Here is a 27,799-nt window from a genome sequence, read left to right as displayed (position 1 = left end):
TGATGATGCATGGAAATGTAACGAGGGCATCGCTGCGATGTGGACGCCTTTTTTTTTTCATCCCTCAAACAATAATGAGTGTCACGAGTTCATTCAGAACTCTTTTTTCCGCTGGCGGTGTGACGCCCCGGTCCTGCGTGTTCAACCTACTTCACTTTTTTTTTTTGTAGAAATCCTCTGCTAAAGCAGTGATCTGTTTAACTGCTGTAAGAAGGCAGCTTACGGGGTCTTTGCAGCTCATTATTCTGCCACCGCTGCTGGCTGTGTGTGTACTCGCCTACCTAAACCCGCCACCTGCCTTTCTTTTTTTTATATTTTTTTCATTTTTGCATGTTTTCCACAGTTTTCTGTTCATCGGAACCCAAAAAATATATTCCAGTGCGTTCCTTTACCTGTGTAAGCAATTACCAAGAGTGTGTCCCAGTGTAGTCACGCTAACGTACTTAAACCAAGCCAGTCGTGATTTAGTCCGATGAGCCGAGGATCCGCCATCTATGATCGTGTGAGATCTCCTCTTAGGAACGCAGGTCACGGGGAGCAGATCTGTGGTCTTGAATACTAAGAAGGCCCCTCGCATTCAAGTCAGAACCTCGCCACCCACCCAGGGCATCCCGTCTTAATCCCTTTGCAGGGACCAGACAGAGCCGAGGCATCCAAACACCGAGGTCCCTGCAGATCATTTTAGCCCCGTGCAATTATCATAATGGAGGCGGCGGAACGGTGCGATACGTGAACAGGAATTGAGTTATCGCTTGAGAGGTGTCTTCTTTACCCTCCCGCTCTCCCTCCCACTCCCGAGTATTGGCACAAGACGGCAAACCTCTTTCCTCCGCTCGCCTCGAAATTAAAGCCCATGAAATAACGCGCAGGAACTCGTTCTATAAAGATGTAGCGTTTACGGGGTGATGCGAGGGCGCCATGGAGAAAAGCACTTCTATTTCCAGAATTTACAGAATTGTAATGACATGAGTCGCATTGTTTTTTTTAACGAAGTCCTTTCTGCTACTTAAATAACCTTAAAAAGCCTTTTACACACTAGTTTGATACTTACGTCACCAGAAGGTCTTAAACAGGCCTATAAAAATGACTCACTAATTGGCTCATCTTCACTCTTCTCCAGAGTTGGAACCATGTGTCATGGCGGTTTCAAAGCCACACAATAAAACAAAGAGCAAACAAAAATTATGACCCGTCAAGAGTTCAATCGCCCACGGTCGCAAATCCTCACTCTTTGGGGGAGCAAAGTGGCTGATAATAATACATTCCTCATCCGAAACAAGATATTCATTAAAAGCGATGTCTTTCGTGGCATTTTCAGACATAATACCGCAGCATATTGCCTGATCGCAAATTAAAATGTGTCTATCGGGGGGTTTTTTTGTTCCCTCAGTGATTGTCTGCCTGACCATAATTCCAGATGGCAGTTTGATTGCTCTCGATTTTTCGCCTTTCTTTTAATTTAATCTCGATCCATCACAGACGGGGAGGGAGGGGGGGAGAAAATGAGCTCGCTCTCCCAAAATTTGTGGTGATTTTTGGATAATGCGATGATGCCATCTGGAAGCCCTGCTGCCCTGTGGGGATGCTGGAGGTTAAGCTCAGGTCCGGAGGGTCAACGGCACCAGTTCTCATCGTCGGCGATGAAGAGATTACGGGCTGCTCTCTTCTGTTGGTCAGAGAAAACAAAGCCTCTTTTTTTCTTTTTATTAACAGCGGCAGGCAACAAATGTCGGTCATAAATTAGCAGGAATATTTGCAGTAAACTGTATAGTGTCTCTCATGGGGGTGAAAAAATGATTTTCTACATATATTTCTGATTTATATACTTTATTGGGCTTTGAACTTGAGTGTAAACCCTTGTGTCACCTGAGAGCTTAATCAATATTTTTTATAATAACATTAAATGGAATGACTGTGTAAAATGAAAAGGGGTTGCTCATAATGCCGATATGTAGCGTCTGCTTTTCAGCCTCGTTGACAATATTATGGCCTGGTCGTGCCTTATTTGATGTAGGGGCTGAGTCAATGTGTCTTGTTTTCATGTTTTTGTGTCCCCTAGTGTCCAAAAAATCGATTAACGCAGCTTTAAAATCAAAAAAGCTGCCAATGGAGTGTTTAGAAAAAATCCAATTACGTCGTGCTATTGAACCGCCTAAAAGAACTATGTGGGATTCAAACACAGCTCTGTGATCAGCTGTGAGGAACTGAGCAAACACTCCTGCTCTGGTCTACTTTATTAAATCTGAAGCTTCCCTGCACTCGTCGTAGCATCCTATAGCTTAGCATAGCGCCTTTCACTGACCCTTCCCTTTGGCAGCCGTCCATTCATGAAGCACTTCATCTCCACACAGACGAGGGAAAAAAAACACTTCAGTGTAACCCACAAGTGTGACCTTGCTTGCTTATATGTGTGTGTGTGTGGGGGGGGGGCGGATTCCATTTCACGTCTGCAGCCATCTTTCAATAAGACGTTATAGAGTGTTTTCATGCATTGTATCTCCCGTGCAATCAGGTTGATGTTACCTTGAATCCACTGAAAATGAAATATTGCAGACGGTCGTGCTTCAGTCATTTTGTGAGGATGCTCTTGTTACTTTCATTACCTTGAGAAAGAAATATTGTGGCTGCTGTCAGTCGCTCTTTGAATTAGCGCCGGTAGATAGGACTTCAAATTTACATCACTGGATTTTCTTTTTCTTTTTTTGGTTTTATTTGCAGTGACTCTATCACATCACAGTATCTCCACTAAAAGCGTGACTCTATAGATGTTCACTCTTTTGGGAATGTAAGGGAACATATAGGAGGAGTGGCCTGCCCATAATAAATGTACAGTTATGGGATTGATTCAGAGTTAATGCTGTTGATTTGAAAAAGTATGTTCCCCATCTTTCCCATATCAAAGTTTCTCCAGCTCTTTATATATATATATATATATATATATATATATATATATATATATATATACTGTATATATACTGTATATATACCAAAGCCAAGATAGAAATGACATAACACTTAAAGGAATTGACATCTTTGAAGAAAAAAACAAACTTTAACACTTTAAACCAGTCGAAGACGGATTCCAAACGAGGTGCAGCTAAATGTTCAACCTTCATTTATATCTGGAGGACTCATTGAAGGCCTCGTTTTCACTGATGCAGAGGGTACAATTAATACAGAATAAATACAAACGAGAAATTAATTAGCGAAAAAACAACAACAGAGCACAGCAGTTGCATTAAAGAACAGTTTGTAATCACAGTTTTAAATTGGCCTATAGGTGCAATTGTGTTCACGTGTGTGCAGCAAAAACAATAAAAGCAAAGTTTCCCCAAATGTAATGTGTGCACGAGGGACTTCAGGCTTAATTCAATAACTTAAACCAGTTAAATAATGACTAGAGCAGCAATTAAATAAGGATATGTGATAATAAGGGCTTAATTTAAAAAAATGTAAACCAATATATCCAATTAAAGATGTAACGATGAGCAGGATAAATCTCACCGGTAAATATTATTATATTATTGTTAAGGAAATGAACAAAACACCAAAACCTGGTTTGCAACACCCTTTTTTGTCACCTAGACTACAGTAGCTTGTTATTCTTTTCATTACCAGCACATAACTTCACTGAATGTGACCAGTGTTAAAAATATTTTTGTGTCAAAGCATCACCATGACAATGACTGGCCCGACCAAACCAGAGGATGAAGACTAAGGCAAAAATAAATAAAAGTCACAGATTAAAAATGGCTGCTGAAAGTAAGTGACAAAATATAAAAATATATATATTTGTTGGAAAATGCGAAAAAAGAGTGAAAAATGTAAAAAAAAAACACAATTTTTTGCCGTTCTGAGACTCGTCCAGTCGACGAAAAGGCCATAATTTCTGTTTCCTGTTAAAAGAATAGAGTTGGGCTGATAAGTCAGCACCCAGCATCCTGGATTTATTCCCCTGAACACCAGCACTCTGCTTCCTAAGGAGAGCGGGGGGAGGGGGATCACCCTGTTTTCTCCAGGTGGACAGTGAAGCACTCAGTGTGCATGTCTCCCCCCCCCCCCCCCCCCCCCACCAGACTTTAAAACCACCTCCCCACCCAATGTCAGACGGATTCTGAGCCACCGCACACTGCTGTTGTCATTATTACTGGATTTGCTTAACAACACTGTAATAATCTGTTAGCAAGAAGAACATGAAGGTCCCGTTATGGTTTTGGGCCACGTTTGGATATTTCCACAACAGTAAGCTTATATGGAAAAAATGAAACACAATTTACTTCAGCCAGGATGGGTAATGTCATTTAGAAAACCGACAGCAATCATGAAATCAATTGCTCTGAAAACAGCCATGTTTGTTGATTATTATTTTGGGGGCGTGGCTTTGGCTCGATTCAGCAACTTTTGGTTTCTCCAATTTTACTACCCCAGTTTTAGTCTGCTGAATCAGATCTGCAAAACAAACTTTTAATTTGTTCGTTCATGTTTATTTCATTATCAATTAATCTGCTAATTGTTTTCTCAATGAGTCACTTAGTTGATATCATGTCATGAATACGGAGCCCAAATCTTTTATCCGACCAACAGTCCAGAACCCGAAGATATTTGGATTTACTCTCACATGAGAAAAAGACAAATTCCTCACTGTTTGCCTAAAAAAAATACTCAAATATCATCTAATAGTTTTTACTTATCTGATTTTTCACGATTCATTGAGTAATTATCAAATATGTATTAAGATTTTCTCCAAACCATTGTAAATTATATTGCGAGCACTATTCTCTAATATTTCTGTGCTTCTTTTGGGCAACAAATGCCTCCAGAATACCAAACATGGAAGTATTTTCTGTGAAGCGAAGCCTGATATATCTTGATCCTCTGTGGCAAAGAGCTCCAAAACCTACCGTATCAATCTGCAGCCATAAATAGTCCTCCATAAATGTACCGTTTAACTAAAGTACAGTTCCCAGCTGTTGTAGCATAGCACAAAAAAGAAGATGCATTTGTGGATGCTTTCTAAAAATACTACCGTTAATCAGGAACAAATAGGGCTGAGTGCCACAGTATTGACAGATGGACTAACTTGTTGGTTTCGGTCTCTTGGATTTGTTGGCGATAATTACAATGTTGAACAACAGCAGTCTTATCCTTCAACAATCTCCCTTGTCTTGTGTTTTATTATGTAGCTCAGAACATTATTTACTGTACGTACTGCATATGCTAACATATTCATTATCACCCATGTCATAATTTAATAAAAAAGGCTGACACAACAAACCCGTTATTCATCTGCATCTCCGACTGGCACGACGGCATTCAGTGGTTTATGAGAATCTTCTTGTTTTTCTTGCAATTTACGAGACCCGTCGTAGGATTCGTGTGCAATTAGTCTGCCGTTATCAAAGTCTTTCAATTATAGTTTGTAAATGTCATTACTTTTAACCAATTTTCTATTTATATAGGGTTCGATAAAAACCCTTTTAGAAACTACACTGTCGACATTCTCCTGTTTGACTCTTTGCAATTGAAATTATCGGCTAATTTAAATCCAAATTTATTCGCGTAGCCTAACGATATCATCGTTAATTTAAATTGGCTATTGATGTGCTTGTATAACACCACAGTATCAATAAGAACATCTCAAAAAACGACTTAAATGATTTGACCCCGTCCCACTGCAGTCATCGATCGCCCTGCGAGACGTTTTTCACGCCGAAGCGTTTCTTCTTTATTCCAGTGACAGTACGACCCCCAGGTGACACACCATTAACGGCCATTGTTATATTTCTCTCCATTCTTTAGCTTTGGCAGGTCCCTTCATTCTGCTGCTGCTGCTGCTGCTGCTGGTAAAACAATTCCCGACTTTCTCCGAATCTCCGAATGCAGGACTTTAATATCAGACATGTGGGGCAGGATGTCACCTTATATCAGAGGTCTAATGTTTTCAGGACAAGGACCCCCTATTACATACCATATAAAAGTGTGTTCCTTATCAAACCGGGCTGATAATAATGTGTAGTGCAGCCTATAGTGCCATGATGTACGATACAATGATAAGACATTAAAATAATAATTCTTGGCAGATTCATATTTTAATTCTGGAATTTCTAAAATCACAATTTCTCAACAAAATACTAAACAAACAAAAAGATTTATAGTTGCTGAATAAAGGTTGTATTCGTGTTAAAGTGTATTTTTAGACATACTTACATTTTTGGAAGAAAAGCTTGGGATTAAATAATTTCTGGGACCCCTGCAGTAACTCTGCAGACCACTAGGGGTCCCGAACCCCCTGTTGAAGATCTCTGCTTTATAAGGTATAATCAGGCTGCTAATTAGGCTAACCTACAAATCTGAATTGGTGTTCATCATGTTTACAATCGTCATGTACACAGTTGTTTAGTAAGGGCTTGTTGACTCGTGAAAACGGCTCGTGAGGGGTTAAACCGAGACGTGCCACAAACGCATTCCAACGCAATGAATCCGTAATGTGCTGAATGAATTAGCACGACGACATTCAGCTACACAGACCTCCATCGCGACAAGAGACTTGCCATATTTCATGTAACGACTCATCAGTAACTGTCAGATAAACCGGGGAGGCTTAATTCATGCGGCCTTTGTTTTTAGAAACCTCGTGCCACGCATGAGATTAACATGTTTACTGCTAGAACGTGTCGGACAGTAAAAGTGCAAATTGAGACGTTTGTCATTCAGTCGCTCGGTTGGAATAATCTGATTGTTCATAAAACAGACCTGTAGAACTCTGAGGGGAAATGTTTCATAAGAACAACATCAAAACCCAAAATAATGTGCCTGCAAAGCAAGTTCAATAATGCAACATTTCTTGTTACGTTTCATCCTCACAAATGTAATATCTTTGTTAATCTGACTGTTAACATGCTTTTTTTTTTCTCTTCCTCATATTCATACTATGAGACTATGAAACACAGACTTTTTTGGGGTGGGTTTTGGAACTGTACCCTATTTTTTCGCTACACACTCGGCTGTGGTGCAGACTGTCATCCGCACCACAGCCTGCCAAGCTCCCCGGTGTGTGGGAATGTCCGAGCGAGAACATTTTGGCTACCTGGAGTGGAACGACGTTTACTTGCGGAGACTCTGATCATCTGACATCGTTCTGAAACCCCCCCCCCCCACAACAAAACTCAAGAGAACAAACGCATTTGGCAAAGCACAGTGGTGTCATACATAACGCCGGCGGCGGTTGCTGGTGCGGGAGCAGGGAAGTAATGGTGGGTGGGTTTTTTATGTCGCTGGCAGGATTTTTAGATGTAAGCAGCTACTGCATTCAGCGGCTATGAATACACGTTGAGCGTGCCTAGATAGAATTAATCCACTCAGTGTTGCACCAACAAAAGGGAGGAAATACGTTTGAAGCATTATTTTTTTTTCCTCTCTCCTGCAATCCTTTTATTTAATCAGACATTCTGTTCTGATACAAAAATGTGGATAAAATCTGGATAAAATGTTACCTTCTTCTTAAAGCATTCCTGTGGAAATGCAATCAGAGATCGATATTCTCTAGCCGTTTGTCTGCCATGTCTGACATTTTCTCCTCTTAGGTGGTAATGCGGAGGTTGTGGTAAATTCCAGCTAGACAAAATGAGCTCCTGCCAGCGGGAGGCCTCATTCGCTTTGATTCCCCAGCAGAGGTTCGTCTCTATCCTGGCAACCTCCCCTCACACCTTGGCCAGTGCGGCGGCAGCGGTGGCGGCCCCGGCTGGTGCAAAAAAAAACAAAAAAAACAAGCCGCATGTATGGGCTCATTTCTACTGATTAAGCCGGCCACTCATCCTCACCGGAGAACATTTCCACCTCGCTTAACAATTTTTTTACGGTTTAGAAAGCACCTGTCATAATAACACTTGTATCGCCTTGCTCGTAGGTTGATAGAGAGAGATGATTAACGGATAACTTGAGTCGGCAGGAGTTGGAAAGAGACAAGGGGAATACTTAAAAGCAAGGACCCGGTGGGCAAGGTTAATGTTTCTTGCACTAGTGCAAGAGTGCTCTGCTCTTGGCGAAGGCATTAACTCTGCCGAAGAACGGCCGTCCACATCATTTAATAGAACAGCTTGACACAATGTTGTCACATTTTTATAATTTTCCCAGCGTATATGACATGTTTGATACGTATCGATTTATTCCGAGGTTGCCATCTTTGTGTGCAGGAGATAATAAGGGGTTGTAGCCACACACAAACACTGCTGTGTGGTGGTGGGAGGTAGAGGAGGCTGTGCCGTCTGTGTGTGATAATGTCTTTGGCTATTTTTATCTGGAGCACACTCGGGCATATTCTTAAAAACACTTTGGCTGAATGGACTAAGCTAATCTAATTTAATCTAATCTAATCTAAGATAACAGAGTAACGAGTTTCTTGTTAGTCACTTGATTTGGGAGATAACAAATTTCGCTATAGTTATACAAGGGACAATATCAGGCCCCTTCTACAACTGCATTATGATGTCTGTGAGTCATTTCGCTGCGACAATGAATTGGATCGTAATGAAAAGAAAACAGCACCGTAATACTGCTTCAAATAAGAAGAGCATTGATCATTAATCCATGAAACATTTTTTTTGAGATTCCAGGAAGTTAATTGTGGATAAATAACTTCAAAAGGGAAATAAAAAGGAGAAAGAAATGTTTTGCTAAAAAGTCGAACTAGTGAAAAACCACGTTTGTCGATGACTTTGTTAATATACTGTTCTTTGCCTCAAGATTATAATCTACAGGACAATTTCTGGCAAGAATAGCTGGACGTGTTCTTTGTTTGGTTGCATTGGTTTTTGCATGGATATTAACTTGGACATATATAAATATCTCATTGACAATAAGTGTAAGAATGTTTTTTTGATGACTAAGGCTTTGATTCTTAAATAATTCCAGGCCCTAATGAGTTTGGGGTCTGCAAGAAAATTGAGCAGAATACTCAATTCTCGTTGTTTCATTTTTCGGTCTCCAGCACAGATTCATCAGCTTCTGTGAAGTCTGGAAATCTGGAAAGCCATCCGGGGTTAGAGAGCTGACAAAAAGCGTGTTATATTCCACATATGGGTATTATACAACAATTGATTGGAGCTGTTCAATTCATTCTGCTCTTGTTCTCTGCTGGCTTCAAGTAATGAGGATTTCCATTATGAATTAATGTGTTGAGATGTTTTTGATGAATGCTGAACAACACCTGATAATTTCCTTCCCTGTCATTAATTTGTCCATCATATCAATTCAGCAACGCTAACAATGCACTGCTTCCTTCTTTATGTTGTTACTAAATATTATTCTCTCTATTCTGTTTCTTCTCATTGCAGAAAACACAAAAAGCAGATGAACTATGAATGCTGAACATGATGATCTCCTCCCTCCAGCGCCAGACAATGAGAGGTCGTAGGCTGAAGGGGGCGCTGTCCAACCCCCTCTTCGTGCTGCTCTTGGCCCTCCAGATCCTGGTGGTGGCCGGGCTGGTCCGCGCTCAGACCTGCCCTTCCGTCTGCTCATGCAGCAATCAGTTCAGCAAAGTCATATGCACCCGCCGCAGTCTACGGGACGTCCCGGATGGCATCTCCACCAACACGCGCTACCTTAACCTCCAGGACAACCTCATCCAGGTCATCAAGGTGGACAGCTTCAAACACCTGCGCCACCTGGAGATCCTGCAGCTCAGCAAGAACCACATCCGCAACATCGAGATCGGCGCCTTCAACGGACTGGCCAGCCTCAACACTCTGGAGCTCTTTGATAATCGGCTCACGACAATCCCCAATGGAGCATTTGAGTACTTGTCCAAGCTGAAGGAACTGTGGCTCCGGAACAACCCCATCGAGAGTATACCATCATATGCCTTCAACCGGGTTCCCTCGCTTCGAAGGCTGGATCTAGGCGAGCTCAAGCGCCTCTCCTACATTTCCGACGGCGCCTTCAAGGACTTGAGCAACCTGCGCTACCTGAACCTGGGGATGTGCAACCTCAAGGAGATCCCCAACATCTTACCTTTGGTGAGGCTCGAAGAGCTAGAGATGTCAGGAAACCAGCTCGCCGTTGTCAAGCCCAGCGCGTTTTTAGGATTAGTGAACCTCCAGAAGCTGTGGATGATGCACGCCCAGATCCAGACGATCGAGAGGAATTCCTTCGATGACCTTCAGTCACTGGTGGAGCTCAACCTGGCTCACAACAACCTCACCTTTCTACCGCACGACCTCTTCACGCCGTTGCATCGCCTGGAGCGGGTCCACCTCCACCACAACCCCTGGAACTGCAACTGTGATATCTTGTGGCTCAGCTGGTGGCTGAAGGAGACGGTACCTGCGAACACGAGCTGCTGCGCCCGTTGCCATTCTCCCACCGTCTTTAAAGGCCGCTACATCGGGGAACTGGACCACAGCTACTTCCAATGCGACGTTCCGGTCATCGTGGAGCCGCCCAGTGACTTGAATGTGACGGAGGGTATGGGCGCCGAGCTTAAATGTCGCACGAGCTCGCTGACGTCCATCAGCTGGCTGACGCCGAACGGCTCGCTGGTGACACACGGGGCTTACAAGGTGCGTTTGTCCGTACTCAACGACGGGTCATTGAACTTTACTAGCGTCACGATGCAGGACACTGGGACTTACACCTGTATGGTCAGCAACACGGCGGGCAACATTTCGGCCTCCGCCGTGCTCAACGTCACTTCCGTGGAAAACAGCGGGGTGACCTATTTTACCACAGTCACCGTGGAGACCATCGAGACCACGGGGGACGATAGCCAAACGCCACTTCCCCCGTTTGGCTGGGTGTCATCGTCCACGACGAAAGGTACTCCCATTTCAACGAGGACCACAGAGCGGACTTACACAATTCCAGTTCTCGATCTGAACGGAGAGGGACCTCTCAATGGCCTGGACGAGGTGATGAAGACCACCAAGATCATCATCGGCTGCTTCGTGGCCATCACGCTCATGGCCGCCGTTCTACTGGTCATTTTCTACAAGATGAGGAAGCAGCATAACCAGCAGGATCCCGACGGGCCCGCCTCCTCCATGGAGGTCATCACGGTCGAGGAAGAGCTTGCGGGCGTCGCCGCCATGGAGAGGCACCTGTCGCTGCCCCCTCTGGAGCACTACAACCACTACAACACCTACAAGAGCTCTTACCACCACGCTCCGATGCTCAGTACCATACACAGCTCGGCCACACAGGAACCTTTACTGATTCAAGCCTGCTCAAAAGACAATGTACAAGAGACCCAGATCTGATCCTGAGTTTGACTAAAACATCCAGTTTCAGCAGTTTCATACTTGGAGTACAATGGACCAAGAAGATAAAAAGAAATCAAAACTTACATTGACATTGAGTTGATGTCGACGAATCAGCATTTGGCAAAAGGGACGACATGTGATACTTTAACAAGTGTCTTTACAAAAACAAAGATTATTTATTAAAAAGTATGTCTAGTGGCTCAATGAAGAAAACATTTTGTGATAGCTTTTTAGCTCATTTTATTTCTCTCTCTCTCTCTCCGTGTGTGTGTAATACTGCACAAGGGAAAGAATGGTTTACAAAGTGAACATGGAATGTATCAAATGCAGCTCAAGCAAAACCACTGTAAAAATTGGCCTTAAACTAAAAATAAATGTAATGCCATTCATTTAATAACGATGACAATATTTCTAGTGGAAGGACGGTATTTCTAAGCATTTCTTTGCCCGTAGTTCAGCATACCGTGTCCAATATGGTGGGAGGTTTATGGAGGGACAAAAAGCATAATGGGGTTTATTTTCATTGCCATCATATTCTAAGCTGCCACTCAACGCAAAATGAGATCTTTTAATGACACGGCGCTCTGGATGATATCACAGCAAAGCCAGCATGCCCAGGGAGCAAAGCAGCGACTGTGCATTTTCCCCCTGTGGCTCCCAAACAACCAGCCATACATCCTTCACTTTAATTAAGATTAGATTCTTTGCTCCCACTCCTGCTCCTCCGACTCCCTTTTCTTTACACTTCAACCCTTTAGCCCCTCTACTCCTCCTCACTTCTCCTTCTAAGTTGTTCATCTCCCCCCTCTCTCCTTACCTCCATGTCCTATCCCTTCTTTGATTGTCTCCCTGTCACCGAGCTCAGGCACGTTCCTCACCCCCTCTCCGTGTCTCATTTGTCTCGCTTTATCCGCCGGCATGTGCAGAATATCGCCCGGGGAAAATGAAGGGGAGCATAAGGCTCCAGTCTGCAGCCTCCCCTGTTAACCCAGTAATGATCTACGTCCACTCAGTGTCGCGTTACCTTGCCATCACCCCGGGGTCACACGAGCCCAGACGCTGATAGTCCATCTGTTACACACATAAAGAGGCAAATGAGGCTGCTTTGTAATGTAGTGTGACCCTGTCAGGCAAAAAAACACAAGACGGGGCTAACATAGTCAGCGAAGCAGTTAGGAAAACCGGCAACAAAAATAAGAGGAGATGGGTTATAGCTCATTAATCTGTATCAGCGGTTCATTTGCAGACATACAGAGGAAAGCTGATAACAAAACAGCATGAGACTTTTTCCACTCTGGCTGGGCCCCGACATCTAACGAAGGGGGGTGGAGGCCTTTGATATCGAGGCAACCCATGCTCGGTCTCTCTCTTTTTTGCCATAGAAAAATGCACATACTTTGATGTTGCATCATTTATAGACCATCAAAACAACTATCTCTCCTGTAGTTTTTTTCCATTTAGACTCAAAGAGGGAGGCTTATGGGAAGAGGGAGGCATGGATGAAAAGTGAAGGACAGTGGAAAGTGGATGGGGAAGGTGGGGGGGGGGGGGGGGAGTCAGGTCTACAGTGGTCATGAGGGGTCTTCAAACAGATATATTGCAGATATGAAGGGAGAGGAGTGAAGGGGGGGGGGGATAGAAAAAAAGGGTAGAAATAAGGAAGCAAAAAAACTAGCCATCAGACTGTCGCCATGGAAACAGTGACCTTGTACAGAAAGTAAGAAGAGGTAGATATGCCGTTTTCCGCTTTGGATGTCTGTGCAACAAGCACATTTTAATTTCCCACTGGTGATATCGCAAATTCAACAGATTATCGACCAAACCGGCATAAGGGGATGAGTGTGTGAGGTTTGACCCGCACGTGACGTCTCCTTTGTGTTTTTTAAATTTCACGATATGAAAAATTTCACGCTGTGAAAAAAATTTACATAACTGTACGGCAGCACCACTGGCCTTATTGATTTTCATCTCAGTAAAAGAAGTATGAGCATAATAAAGCACGTTCTCTCGCACAAAATCATACGCTTCTCATCAGTCAGTCTCCTGAATTTACTCTCTCATTTCATACAATAAACGGGGAAAAGATGGCGGAGGCAAAAAATATACATTTAAAGGCCGATCGTGTCCGGGGGAAGCAGAGAGGGATGAAACTGGAAGTGGAGCAGGAGCAATCTAAACAGAAAGCTATTCATCTCCGGCCTTTCATTGAGTAGAATGAATGAGCAGAATAGTGCCGTCAATGGTCACAGTGTGAACCATTCTTTCTCTTTCCACTGTTTTCTTTTTCAATGCTCAATTCCTTTCCAATGCTTTTGGTGGCTTAATGACTCAATGTTGACGCTGGCTACAGTGAAAAAAAATAAAAGGTGGGAGATGTTTTTTATAAATATATATATATTTGGGGATGAGGATGTTGAGAGCTATTCTGAATGAATGGGATATCTCTGTATTGGTATTTTCTTGAGCCGGGTGGCTTTATGTTGGCGAGAGATATTGAGTGCCAGAAAGAAATTAAGACTGCAGAATGTTGGGACTTGAAAAAACCAGCAGAGCGAGCTTGATTTTTTTGTGCAAACCCCCCCCAAGCCAAGGTGATCAGATTCTTGTGTGTTATTCTGCCAACTGTCTATGTATAGGGAGGGTTACTGTATGTGGGAATTATTCTCTCTCATTTTTGGAGAGGATATAATCATCAAATGGTTAAATTTCTACAAAAAAAAAATATTTTCAAAAACATAATGCAAAAAAAAAAAAAGATCTTCAGATCGTAATTTTACATGTGCTTCAATTGTTAAAAAAAAGACAAAAAAAGCTTTACAAAAACAAGAAAAAAAAACAAACAAGAGACTGTGCTTGTAAGGAGTCCCCACTAATTTCTCTGAGGATGATGTTCAATTATTGATACCTGAGATTGTAGTTCATACTGTACATGAATACAAATAAAAATTGCAATTCTTTTTTTTCCAATAGATTTCACAGAATGTATTATTTACGGGGACGTCGTCTCTGCTTTTGGACGACTTTTGTCCCATTTGCACATGAACGCTTGTATAAATATATTCAAACAAAAAAGGGATTACTAAGCAGCTCCCAGAATGATGAAGTGAGAAGAATGTGCTGTGAAGAAAATATACTGTGGCTTGTTTTATGGAGGTCGGAGGAGGGGAAGTGGATCTCTCTAAGAGGAAAAAGGAAGTGATCTCTCTCTAGTACACATGAAGTCGGATTCTTTTGTCCGTCTGACGGCATTGTTTGATTCGTTTAAATCATTTGAGGATTTCATAACCAACAATAGAGTGCTGGAGGCGTGACATGTTTTTTTTTTCCGCCCAACCCTAGAAGTTTAGTCCCATTCCCTCGACGATAAACCAATTGGGATTTTTCCCACTGGATTTTGGATTATTGCAGAAAAAGACCCTCTGTGACAAACCAGTTTATAATTCTTATTTGTTAATAAAATAAAAAAACTCCACAAATGAACACCTCTTTTATGAATTTAAAGCCTGAAAGCTAAAGTTACTCCACCATGGTAACACATGAGGAATAAAAGTGAAATAAATACGGGGAAAAACACATCAAGTTCACATCAAATTATAGATAGCAGAAAATAAATGATCAGGTGTTGTTATCAACCACCTTTTTTAAGACATGTAAAAGCTCCAACATATATGACGCCATTTGCTGATGTATTTTATGACGTAAAAGTAAATATGAATAACCCTTAAGCTCGTATTAACCGCAGACCTTATTTCAGACATCTAAGGAAAAAACCCTTTAAAATAGAAAATCCATTGACTTTGAGAGGAGGGAATAAGAAGTGCAATAACGCTGAGTCATTTCCAGGTTGTAGGACTCACTCCTGCAGCGCTCTATAGGCTATTCCTGCTCCCCTCCGCTGACTCAATATGATGAACAAAGAACCTCACAGTATCACGGAGAACATTGTCACAGTCATAAAAAATAAAAAATAAATACAAGCCTATACGCTTCCCATTTCATCTGGCACGGCATTCACGTGGTGTATTTAATCAAATCATCGAATCTCTGCTGGAAACAATCACAATTTTGTGTTTTAAAAAAAAAAAAAAAAAAAAACACTTCAGTTAAGAGACTGCTTTTCATTATGAAAGCTCCACTCTCCCCCAAAATGACACAACAATGGCTCACGGTCACAATTGCCTTTGGGAATGCTTCCATTTCATTCACGGAGCACTTGATGGCTGCCCATTTGGTGCAGGCTTCATTTAGACACTGAATGGTATGTATGGTCAGTCATGAACGCTAGAATGGCTTTTTCCAGCAAATTAATTAATATGCTAACTGATTGTGCTTTAGTCTGGAGGCGACACAACGAAATGAGCATCCGATTCATAACCTGAGCAGTCGTCTCGTTCATCTCCGGGAGGTTATGTGGATTTGAGATGAAGTATTTTCACAAGCGGTGAATCAGTTGATCATTTATTTTCTGCAATCATTCATTTGATGTGAACTTAATTTCACACTCCTTGTATTTCCCTGTATTTATTTCAATTTTACTACTCGGCTCCATTTCTGGATCTAGAAAAGTCTTTTAGGAGGAGTTTTAAAGTCCCGCTGCTTGTGAGCCTAACCTGAGAAAAAATAGAAATAAAAAGATAGTCATGGTTGCTCCTTTGTGGCTGTGAGTCGGCGTGTGTGGTGCGTTCATGTGCTGCCGTGAAGCATTGGTCATCTTAAACTTGAGAATCAGCTGCAGAGCTACACCGCATCCACAGAAGATACTGAGAAAAAACATCTAGAAATGACACAGTATGGACATTTGCTTCAAGGATATTGTGAATTTTGTTGGGGTTTTTTTTCATTAAAAAGACAAGTTGTTTATCAGTACATTGCCAAGTCTCAGATGTCTGAGGTTCCTGTGGCGTCCACCGACTCAACGAGGCCCGGAGCAGCACCGGCCGTGGACTCTTTCCAACCACATTAAAAGGAAAACAGGAGCATTCAGGCGTAGACTAGCAAAACAACACAAGAGGCTGTGTTAGAGTGACCGCGTTGCTACGGGTAACAGGTAAAAAAAAAACACAAAAACAATCTGAAATACGAGACAGCGAGTCCACTTTAGGCTCATTAAATAGTGAGACACTGCATGGTGGTTTATACAAAAGCCAACCATCAGCATCATTACCGGCAGTTCTGCCTCTTCTGCTGCAGAGGCGGTGTGTGAAAGCTTACTTTGTGTGCACATTGCCAGAGGTGTGGACTGGGTATCTTTGAAAAAAAGACGATACCAGTACCAATGCCAGTATCCTTAAAACCATACCGTCACAAAGAAAGTATTTATTTGATATATATATAATGTGAATGAAAGCCGATTTTGTTTTTGCACTGCAAACTGGGGTATCATCAAGGTATCAACCAAAACAACAGTCGGATTGAAACGTCTACAGTCAAACGATTTCTGCAATCAATCCTTTCGGTGGAACGCTCTAGACAAAAAAAAGACTTTAGGTTTCTCGCAGCCAATCATCGCAAGCGCCATTAGATTTAATGGGACATTTGATTGACCCACAACTGCAAAAGCTCCAACCAATGAAGCCGGGATTGCATGCAAGCATACAGCTCTAGACACAGATGTCTGAGCCAGCAGCTAGCAGCTAACAGTGCAGCAAACAGCAACAGTTTTAACCTGGAGGGCATTACCTTTCTGTGACACATACAGCTTCTATTTACATGATGGTTCTGAATGAAATACTCTGTTGGCATCTGTATCTAGTTAAGGGTACTGGTATTGGTACAAGCTCCATAGTTTTCTTTAAATGATACCCAGCCCTGGAAAAAAAACATATTTTCTGTTAATCTATGCGGTTTTGCTGCCCCATTTCTATTTATTCCTGCAGCTACTTTGAAAGCACAGCAATGAAGGAGGAACGGCTGATTCGTGATTTTGTAATGAGGAGTTATCTATACGATGCCTCCTCGTTTCACCAGAGAAACCCAAATAAGGTGGCAGCTGGCTGCAGGGGGACCGGCTGAAAGTTTCCCATTAGCTGTCGACTTAATTGTATGCCATTTTCAGTCCATTTAAAGCCTTTTTTAAACTGTATTGACATTTCCCACACAACACTGGCCTTACTTTGGATCACATTTTGGATCGACATCGATAACCAGCCTTGGTTAGAACATGTCAAGGTTCCTGAAAACGGGTGTTTACCTGTCCGAACTCACTCACGACTCCCTACATGATGAGTTGGCCGTGTCGTTTAGTGAATGTTTCATGAGAATTATTATAGCCTGTAGAAAACTCAAGTGTCCCAGAATTCCTCTCGCCGAGCATTATATACCATCATGCATTGTGCTGAAGGAAAAATGACAGACGTGCAAGAGAAATCCAGACAAATCCATCATATGTGGTGTGAAAATAATATATTTAATGTTAGTAGGGCACTGCATCACAACACAGACGGTCACATTATTTATTCATGAATTTGGGAAAATATGCTAATATGCCTCCACATTGACTACAGGAGTGAATAGCGTCCATTCATTCTTACCTTTCACAATAAAAGCCCTATATATAGTAGTGTCCGAAAGTAGGAAGTAGTGAATGATTGAGTGATTTTGGATACAACTTTTGTTTTAAAGGTCCCATGGAGAAGGAATCCAGTGCTCGACACCAGCCATTATATGTAAAACTGCTACTTACTCTTTTGTCATCTTATTGTGTTTAAAACAGATGTGATAGCCAAACCATATATACAAGCACATTTAGAGCAAATGTTCCCTTTAAATACAGCTCCGTTCCAGTTGTAGAAGAAGACAGCCAGGTTAAATGGACCACCAGCAAGCTGTGAAACAGATGGTAATCCACTCGACTTCTGTTGTGTACAATCAAGGATCTAAACACACCTGTTGCACCTAAGACAGGTGGACAGTGAGAGAGAAAAGTGAGGCTGCCAACCAGTCGCCTGCACAGAATGAACGGTAGAACATTCCTAGAAGGGAAGAACCCCGTAACTGCAAGCTCGGTTGTTATCGGGCTTGGAAGCTTGGTTGCTTGTTGCACAACTTCTTTCTTTTCACAAGATTATTCAATGAAACAGAAACCTGAAAACATATATATAAAATGGAAGCAGGGGGTCATGCCTCCCCAGGTAGATTTTTAAACAATGATTTAGTCTAAAAGGTGCGTTCACACCAAAACCCAAGGGAATTTTTCGATTGCATGTGAAGTCAATGCAAAGCAGCAATAGTGGATATTTCAGCCACGATTGATGAAATATTGTCGGTGTCTACATGGAGGTAAGCCCCGCCTCCTCTCCGCTGCGTCCAGCCTGGGTGACAGGAATGAACCCAAATCAATGCAACGCAAGGCAAAATTAGCTTCACTTTTGGTGTGAACGTAGCTTTAGAGACGGTTTTCCTTTTAACAATGGGATGTGCATCCTGTTTTACGGGAGAAATACAAGATATATGACGTTTCACTGGGATAATTATAGAAGCAAATATACAAGAAAAAGTTGATTCGCTGCAAAAAAGAAAAAAAATATTTAGTGACTGGAGTTGCCATTGCCAAGTTGCATTCTATCTATGAAACAGATGTAGGCCAAAGGCCTAAAATTGTGTTTTCCCGGCTCTGAGAGTTGCCTCTCACTCTAGTTTGGCATCTCTCACAGTTTTGGCAGCTTTTACACCTAAACTAGCGGCAGACATTTGTCTGCACAGACGGATAAGAGAGAGAGAGAGAGCCGAGTGATTTTATGGAGAAATGTTCATGTGGCCTCGTTTTTTTTTATTTGGATTGATTAATATGCCATTTAATGGATAATTCATTGCGATATCCGACAGAAGCAAAGAGCTGAAAAACAGTGGGTGCAAAAAAAGAAAAAAAGGTGATTAAAAGGTAACATATTCCAACTTTAAAGGCTCATATCACAGCGGAGATTTAGAGTAGCACCGTTTTATCTGGTCACAGCTGAATAGGAGCGATGTTTTCTGCTAGTGAAGTGAAAGAGTCGTTCATACTGGAACATATATGGTCTATAATGACAGACCGATTTCCTGATGAAACCTCATCTCTGATGCACAATAAAATGGCTGCACGTTGCCTCGACAGCAGCCAATCTCACTACAAGACATCCGCTGCTGCAACAAATGATCCAAGAGTTGATCTGAGCGAACTGGCAGCAGTAGCAGGAGGCATGTGGCTGCTGCCTGAAAGTGATACGCTCAACACGTCTGTTCGATTCTCATGTGGGCTGAAAATCTAAATGATGTGTTGCTGCTCCAGAAATGAGCTCTCTTTCAGAGAGGGAGAGAGAGAGAGCTTTAAAAAAACGACATGCTGATGTCAGCCAATGTTTCACCTTGGGTTGGAAGAAGACACCTGCTTTCATTAATCTGTAGCCGGTGTGATTGTTATTACGAAAAAAACTGAGTGGAATCTAATGAAAAAAAATCTATTTATTAAGGCTTTTTCAGGGGATGAACATAAAGTCAATTCCAAAAGGAAAGAAAAAACAATATTTCCCAGACGTGTATTCTGATATTTCACATTCTAGATATCGTGCACACACACACTTCACCAGCTACCGCTCAGCTGTATTTATATGCAAACTAACAAAACAAAATAATGCATGACGTTAAATGGCCTATAGAGCACACTATGGCAATTATTTCCCCCCTTCGGCTTGAATCAAAAATCAAAATTGCTTCATTTGAGTTGGAGTGCAAGGGAGCAGAGGAAACGCCGCCTCGCTAATTGGCGCTGACAAATTGGAAGCCGGGTAACAACGACACAAGATTGACACATTCGGAGGAGGACAAACTTATTATAATGGGGCCGTCGCATGTGGCGAGATTATCGAGTGGCGAGATTACTGCAGGAAGAAGCCTATAGTTTAAGAGCGGGAGTGAAGTGTCGCCGTGCAGGTTGGAGCAGCTCTGGCACGTTTCCAAGCCGTGCTGACGCAGCCATAAAACTGCATGTAGGTTGACGTAGAGGAAACGCTGCAGAGGAGGAGAGCGTATGTAACATCAGTGTAGGTGCAGCGCTCATTAACCGATGCTTTATCAGCCGGAAACGGAAAGTCCTAATATTCATCTTCAATGTGGATTTGCAGCTCATCTCCATGACGGCGTATTAGGGCCACTGTAGAACAGGAAAAATCGCAGATTTGCTACTTCAGCATCTATGATGCAACCGGCATCTATGCTAGCTGACTTCGCATTTTTCTAATTAATACATCATGTGACAACGCCTCGTTAAGGTCCTTAGGCTGATGGCTGTTGATGGTTATTGTTGTTTTTTTTATATATGGGCCAAATTGTCACTATATGGGTGTTTATTGATCAGGGTGGTTGGGCTAAGATGCTAGCGGTAGCGTTCACTTGTTGTCATAGCAACAGCAAACCTCCGGTCAAGCAACGTGTTTACTTCCACTATGACCTCTATAGTAAAGAATCAAATTTGCGATTTTTTTCTCAGAATATTGCCCACCTCTCTCGGCTCTGTTTATTTATTTAGGTTTTTATTTTCGTACAGTCGCCCTAATATGCTGTCGTAGAAGGGGGGAATATTTTATATTTATTATTTTATTTAAGTTTATTATGATTCTAACAACCGGCATTTATTCTAGCTAACATCCCATGAATGTACGCATTTTTTGTTTTCAGAATATATTTAATAAATATTCTGATTTTTCAGTGTAAAATTAATAATTTGAAGTTTAGGTCATTTTGGGGATTTATTGATTAACAGACAGATAAACAGTAAAACAGGTGTTCAGCCAAATGGGACTGTCCGGCTGTGATTTTACACGGTGGGTGGGTGGGGGTGGGACTCCCACTGCAGTGGAGGCTGCTGGGAGCTCGAATGCACCAGAAGTGTCTTATGCTAAACATGTGTTTACCTGCGTTGGCAGACGCGTCTGGCAGTGACGGCAATATTCTCTGCCCTTTTCCGCGCTTTGATGAGCTGGCAGCCGACGAACCCGACTGTTCAGCCGTTTCACCATGACAGCCCGCCGCTCCGCTCTGGCACCTGTAATGTAAAAAGCTCTAATCTAGCGGCAAAGACCACCAGCTCCTCCCCGGATTGTTAATGCCGTTATGTTGGCGAGGCCAAAATGAATTATCGATCAGCGCTCCTGCTCTTACATACATGACTAATGCAGACTATTGCTAGACACACTGACTTACTCACTGGCGGTCTACGCAGTCCACTTGAGATTACTCTGAGCAGCACTGGGAACAAAATACCGTCTTAAATATTTGAAAATATTGCTTGCCATAGCAACAAGGTCACACGCACATCAGCACAGAACTGTTCTAACATCTTAAATATTCTTAATAGGTCACTTTGCAGCCTAACAATACTAATAATTCCTATATGGTTATTAATTGTTTTATTTATGTCACATGCTGCCTTTTAAATTACTTTATTTTTTTTCTATTAATCTGTTTTTATACTTAGATTGTTTGGCGAAGAATTTCATTGTACAGAACACGTTTCTTTACTGTGCAGATGATAATAAACTCTTTAAATCTAAGAACATAAATATACACATTAGAATAACGTTCTGCATTAACTGTCAGTCACTAGAATTTGATTCCAGCAGGCGGGTCCCGATGATGCAGGATGGAAAGTTACCCGTCCAGTCTGTATAACTTCATGTTTACTCCTCTTGGTTTGTTAAAAAGTCAGTTTGAACAGGAATCTAAAACAACAATTGTATAGTGTTCTCCTTGTTCCCGACCAAATCAACCAAACTACACATGTGAAAGCAGAATAATAACCCTACAATCAAGGAAATTCTCCTCTGTTTAAATCTGACTACATTTCCCAGCAATCACATGTAACAGATTAAAATTACATGTTTGCTAATCACATTGCAGTCGCCGATGGAAACGTCCCCGCCTGCACGGCACATTGAGATTCAACCGAATTACTCCATGACGCAACTTCTAGCTAATAGCCTCCTAGACGACAATTGAATATTGTTTTTATGTAAATATTGATATTATAATGCAGCCATGAGCTGTTGCCTGGCAACAGCCGCTGTGTGTGGAGAAAGACAAATGTGTGGTGGGAGGACAGAATTTTTAAAAAGTAGTTGTAGGTACAGAGAGTATCAAATAAATTGAAAAAGCCTAAAAGACATTTTTAGAGGTGATTTCATATTCTTTACAAACAGAAACGCCAAAAGATGTGGGAAATGAACATTTTGACCCCTTTTCTTTATATTCGGGTTATATATGAGCATTGGAAAGGGCACCAACTTCATAATGGAATACAGAGAATATAAGAGAATACAATACAATTTATTTTATTAACAGTTATACAAAAATGCATAATGGACAATCTCGCCCATCTTTGTGCATTCTCGGGTTAAAAAACAAGAGATTTGCTCGTTAATAGTTGAATCAACTTGTTTTTGAAAGAGAAAAGTAATTCCATTATAACTGAGGGCAAAATAATTACTAATTCATTAGGCTTTCAGAATAAATATACGTCCTGTGTGCCGACGCTCGTCTCCGATGACTTTGCCAACACTCAGCTGGTGTTTAACTGGGTTATCTGCCCTGACGTCTGCCTCTGACAGCTCCGTGCTTAAAAAAGGTTTCTGACAGCGTCTGCGTGAATGATACGGCTCTCATCGAGGAGGAAACGGGGGACATCTTTGGAGGGAAAATGGGGTGAGGATTTGGAGCGATGTGACTTTAACTGAAATAGGTTGAATTACATACTATATTTATATGCGGCCCCTCGGCCCCCGTCGGGAAAAAAGCGTGCTTTAAAAGTAGGCGCCGGTGTTAAATAAAATGGTATGTGCCACTCAGAATATACTGTACACTGCTACTGTAAATCCATATGCACTCATACCAAAATAATCCCTTCAAAGCCTGAGAGAGAGGGAGAGAGAGTGAGTGCACAGCAGAATGAGAGTGGGATCAGAACTCACCGTTCACCTCCAGAACTTGGAGTAAGCACTTTTCCTGGTGTTTAAGTCTGGAGTCGCGCCAAGCTCCAACCAAAGACCTCAGCACCTCTTGAAAGGATTACATGCCTTGACATTTTGACATTTGTATACATACAAATTACATCTCCCTTTTTCTTTTCTCCCCTGGTCATTCTCTCCCTGCCAGGTGAGCACACGGCGAGCCGAGCTGAGTGTCCATGGCTCTAAAATCAACTTGGTGGGACTGTTTTGGTGGCGATTTGGCTTTTCTTGTAATTCGTGGTTCAATATATAATTTCCTCTCATTTTTGTACATTTTTCAATACAGATTTCCTCCCCACAAATTTTTGTCACAAAAGGTATTTGGGTGAGATCAAAAACAGAAATTGATTTGTTTTGTCTAATTTGCTGTTGGCCTATTAGACAGATATCTGTAATTTAACAAGGGCTAATTTGGCCAATTTGACGATTTGGCCAAAATCTTCTATCCCGATCATTATATATCACAATGCAGCATGTTTTCTAGAAATCTATGAATAAATATGAATTATGAAATAATGACACTATCCTCCTGGCGACTGAAAGCTGCTGAGAATGTTCTCATTTTATGAAGAACCGTCGTACAAACTGTTTCGAGGGAAATTGTAGAGAAAAATGAAATAAATGTCACTTTTTATCTTAGATATGAGACAGTTTATGCATGACTCAAAATCAGCTGAGCAGGTTGCAGACATTAAAATACCGTCTGAATAATTTAAACTTTATAAGCCGGGTGTATTCAGCCTGCAACAGAGATATCACAGCAGCCACGAACCCGACGCTGCATTAAAGTCGTCTATAGTGTCTATATTGCTTTTAAGGTGAGGAAGGTAATAAGACATGCTGTGCCAGTTAATGAAAATCTCCAACCACGCCTGTTTGCAAACTCGGATTGTGTTTGGTCAGTATATTTTTTACTATTTTCCTCCGCGTTAGCAAAACTTCAGCAACAATCAAAATGTAAAGCGTCATCCAACGGACGCAAAACTCATCTTGAAGCAGGAACATTGCAGATAAAACAATGTCGAAAATAACGATTTTTGTGTATATCATATCACCCGGCCCCGGTATTAACTCTGCAGAATGAATGTTTGCCTTATTAGCCATTTTAAATGTATTTATTTGTGTAGCTCTGATTCAGGTCAAAGAACATGAAATGAATGAATGAACTTATAATAGTGACATAGACATTAAAGAATCAACTCTAACATATCAACTTAATTTATGTGCAATGGCAGAAGGAGACATTAAGGGAAAGAGTCCTTCAGTTCATTTTTGGCAGTTTTCAGAGGAGGGGGGAGGGGTTGACGGGCGGTCCAAACACACGCAAGCGTTTTAATTTACGGGACCTTTGCTCTCCGTCAGCGTGAGTGTATTTGTTTCACCTTTTGATGGATAGAGCCGGACCATGATAGATGGGTTGTTATCCATCAGTTAATTATTTTAGGACAATGTCAAACCGCCATTCAAAGGCGGGACGGGATGACGCATCAGACACCAAGTGTTGATGGACGGTGAGTCGGTTGTTTTTTAAACCACACAAACAACTAAAAACTAATGTAATTAAAAGTTTAGTTAATGTGTTGTTTTGGTCATGTTTCTGCAGAGAGCTGGGTCACACAGATGGTGCTTTTTATAGATGGACTGCTGTCGTTGTGGTTTTTGAAAGAACTTTCTATAAAAAGTGAGCTCAGATTTTTCTGATTGCTCGTATTCATTGATGAAAATGATTCCCGATGAAAAAGATGCATCAAGAATCGTCGTGCCTTTCAATCGTGTAATGACGGATTTATCGGAATTGAATCGGCCGGATGAAGATTCACACCACTATACTGTAAGGAGGCTGCTGCATATTGCACACCTATATAAAATTTAAAAAAGCACAGGATAATCTTTATAGACAGCAGAATGTAGTGCAGCATGGAAAAAGGAAGGAAAATGTTCAATCACTTTTCTGAAACTGCGAGTGTGATTTTTGCGTTCCCCCCAACTGCTGCAGACTTTTGTGAAAAAACAATTTTCATCACCTGCAGGATTTGCACAGGGGAGAAACGTGGCCTGTGAGCATTTATGAAGAATTCACTTCATATACACTGCTCGAACATATGAAGGGATATGAAAGTGACAACAGGTGCAACGGAGGCAAAATCATGACAACTACTGATGACATTTATTTGAATAGATCAAGATCTGACATGTGGTTTAAGTGTCCCCTTCATCAATGGAGCAGTTTATAATTCCTTTAAATGATGGAAAAGGTTAGTCATAGCTGTTATGGACAGATCTGCATCAATGCAAGCAGTCGAGTCGTCTCCCGAGGCTTATTTTCCAGAGTGCTTTGTCTGTTTTCTCCCTCATTCTGCTAAAGAGATGGTGGAGATCCTGGGGTTGACAGGCTTTGTTGGCCGGATAATTATCGTTCACCAGTTGTTGACTGTTTGTCGTCGCGTGACGAACACATTAGGGGGCGCACAGTTAGTGTAACTAAAACAACCTGACGTGCTGCGTTTCCTGCTGATCTGCGAAGATGATTAACCGGAGAGACAATAATTATTATGTTTTGCTTTCGGGATTGTTGGCAGCCACACTGGGAAAGTGGCTGTAATCATGCATTTCTTCCATATTTTTTATGCTTTTGTTGTTTTGGCTTCTTGCCTTATTTGGGGAGTGATTGTCAGGAAAGGCGGGGGGGTAAACACAGACTATGTTTCATCAATCATGGGTAAAATAACCAGGAAATTAAACGCCATCCTGTCTGAGTTCATAACATCACCCAGAGGTGCTCGGTGAGTTTCATTTTGCTGGTTTGCTACAGCGGGATGAATCAAAATGAACAATTTTGTTGTAATTTAAGTGCAATAAACAGACAAAAATTATGCCGAACGTAACTACATAATGATGGCAATTTATAAAAAAGTCTGAAGTCATGGTTCATTTTGACTGTCTGCGAGTATTTTAAAATACTTGTTTTCTGAGTTTGGACACTCAGAGGTAGGCTATGCTAACACTGTAGCTGCTCCATCAACACTTAAAATAACGTCTTCTAGACATAAATACAGCAGCGACCTTGTTGTTTCGGACAGGCTCTGGTTTCTACACATAGTCTGGTTCTGGTCTCTGGACTAATGTGGTCTATCGTAGACCTCTGGGAGACCACAGACCACTACATTTCTGATTGGAGCTCCAGTGCTCGTCCAGCCCTGTGGTTCGACAGGATCTGTTTATGTTAAACCACTGATAACAACCAAAAGCCAACAATCGGCAGACAATTCTCTCCAAATAGTTGCCAATGGCAACCCTTAGTGTATGTGACCAGCATTAGGTTTCACAGAATAACTGAATGTTCTGTTTTTTCTCCCTCTCTCTCTCTCATGCACACGAACATGAAAGTTACACGGCTCGAAGTGAAAGATTTCTCCATAGAATTAATTAAATGTCGTGCGTTGCACTTTCCAAAGAGCTCATATGCAAATAAAACAAGCCGGTTTGAACCGGCTAACAAGCACTCCACTTGACTGAACATGCAGCCTGCTCCCTAACAGGTTCAACATCTGCGACAACGCCACAAGTGGCCATAAAAAAAAAAGGTCTTCGTCAGTGCGTCATCAGCTCCGCTTCCCGGTCCAATCATTTTCACTTGGAAGTGCTACAGCTAACAATGTATGCCTGCGAGCAAAGAACATACTTAACCTGTGAAGAGGGATACAATAGTGATAATAGAAAAAAAAAAGCAACCTCCACATACAGAACATGGCAAACAAAACACATAGTCGGGCACCAGGCGTGTATAAGAGGATGGGTTATTAAAGTGGCAACACCTGCATGTCACCAACAACTACACTCGAAACACTCAAAGCATGAGGTGATCATTAGTATGCCGCTACGCAGATAATATAAAAAAAAGAGTTTCAAAACAGAGACAATAGATTCTCCTTCCCAGAGGTTGTTTGAATAATACAGTTAATACTCCCAGCCTTGGATGGCAGGAAGGTCGAATGGGATTGTGAGAATTCCAATCTCCTTTTCATAAAACATCGATAGTAATTTGTCACTATTTGCACGTGCACGCCATCTCTCCGGGCGCATGAGCTGATGTCGACGCTGACATATTGTTCAGCCTAGACACATCCAACGTATCTACAAGTCCTCTATATGCTCATTTAATGCCACCTGATAGAGCCAAAAAAGAGATATTGCACTTATTAACTCTATGATTTTGGAGCATTTTATGTTCGTTTTTTCTGTAAACCTGTTTTAAATCTCCACATCTCAAGTCTGCATCATCTTTGTGTCGCCTAGCGCCGGCGCTTAAAAAAGGTCATCGGAGGCAGCGCAAGAGACTTGGGTTAATGGATGCCTCAGTGAACATGTGACCCGCTCTCCTGCTCGGCAATTGTATTCATGCAAATGGTTTCAACGACATTCAAAAAGAGAACGTAAAAAAACAACATATATATATATATACACTATATAAACATATACATAAACAGCGCTTTTCACAGCTTCATCTTCGTCCTTTAACTTACTAAGTATTAATGATCAAACAGGAGAGAAAGAGGAAGTGTG

General features: G+C 41.7%; 1 pseudogene across 2 annotated transcripts in view; it reads left to right on the top strand.

Annotated features, from left to right (window-relative positions):
• LOC311017899 (leucine-rich repeat-containing protein 4C pseudogene) overlaps window positions 1-14,215 on the top strand; it is a 39,301-nt pseudogene extending 25,086 nt beyond the window's left edge. For both annotated transcript variants that reach the window (XR_014599363.1, XR_014599375.1), the window contains one exon: window positions 9,333-14,215. The product of XR_014599363.1 is annotated as a leucine-rich repeat-containing protein 4C pseudogene (transcript). The remainder of the gene's footprint in view (window positions 1-9,332) is intronic.
• Window positions 14,216-27,799: the final 13,584 nt, after the last annotated feature.

This window comes from Eutrigla gurnardus (assembly GCF_963514095.1).
Source record: "Eutrigla gurnardus genome assembly, chromosome: 1".
Classification (NCBI taxonomy): domain Eukaryota; kingdom Metazoa; phylum Chordata; class Actinopteri; order Perciformes; family Triglidae; genus Eutrigla; species Eutrigla gurnardus.
The sequence above is the reverse complement of the archived record's forward strand: the minus strand, read 5'-3'. Positions and strand labels throughout refer to the sequence as shown.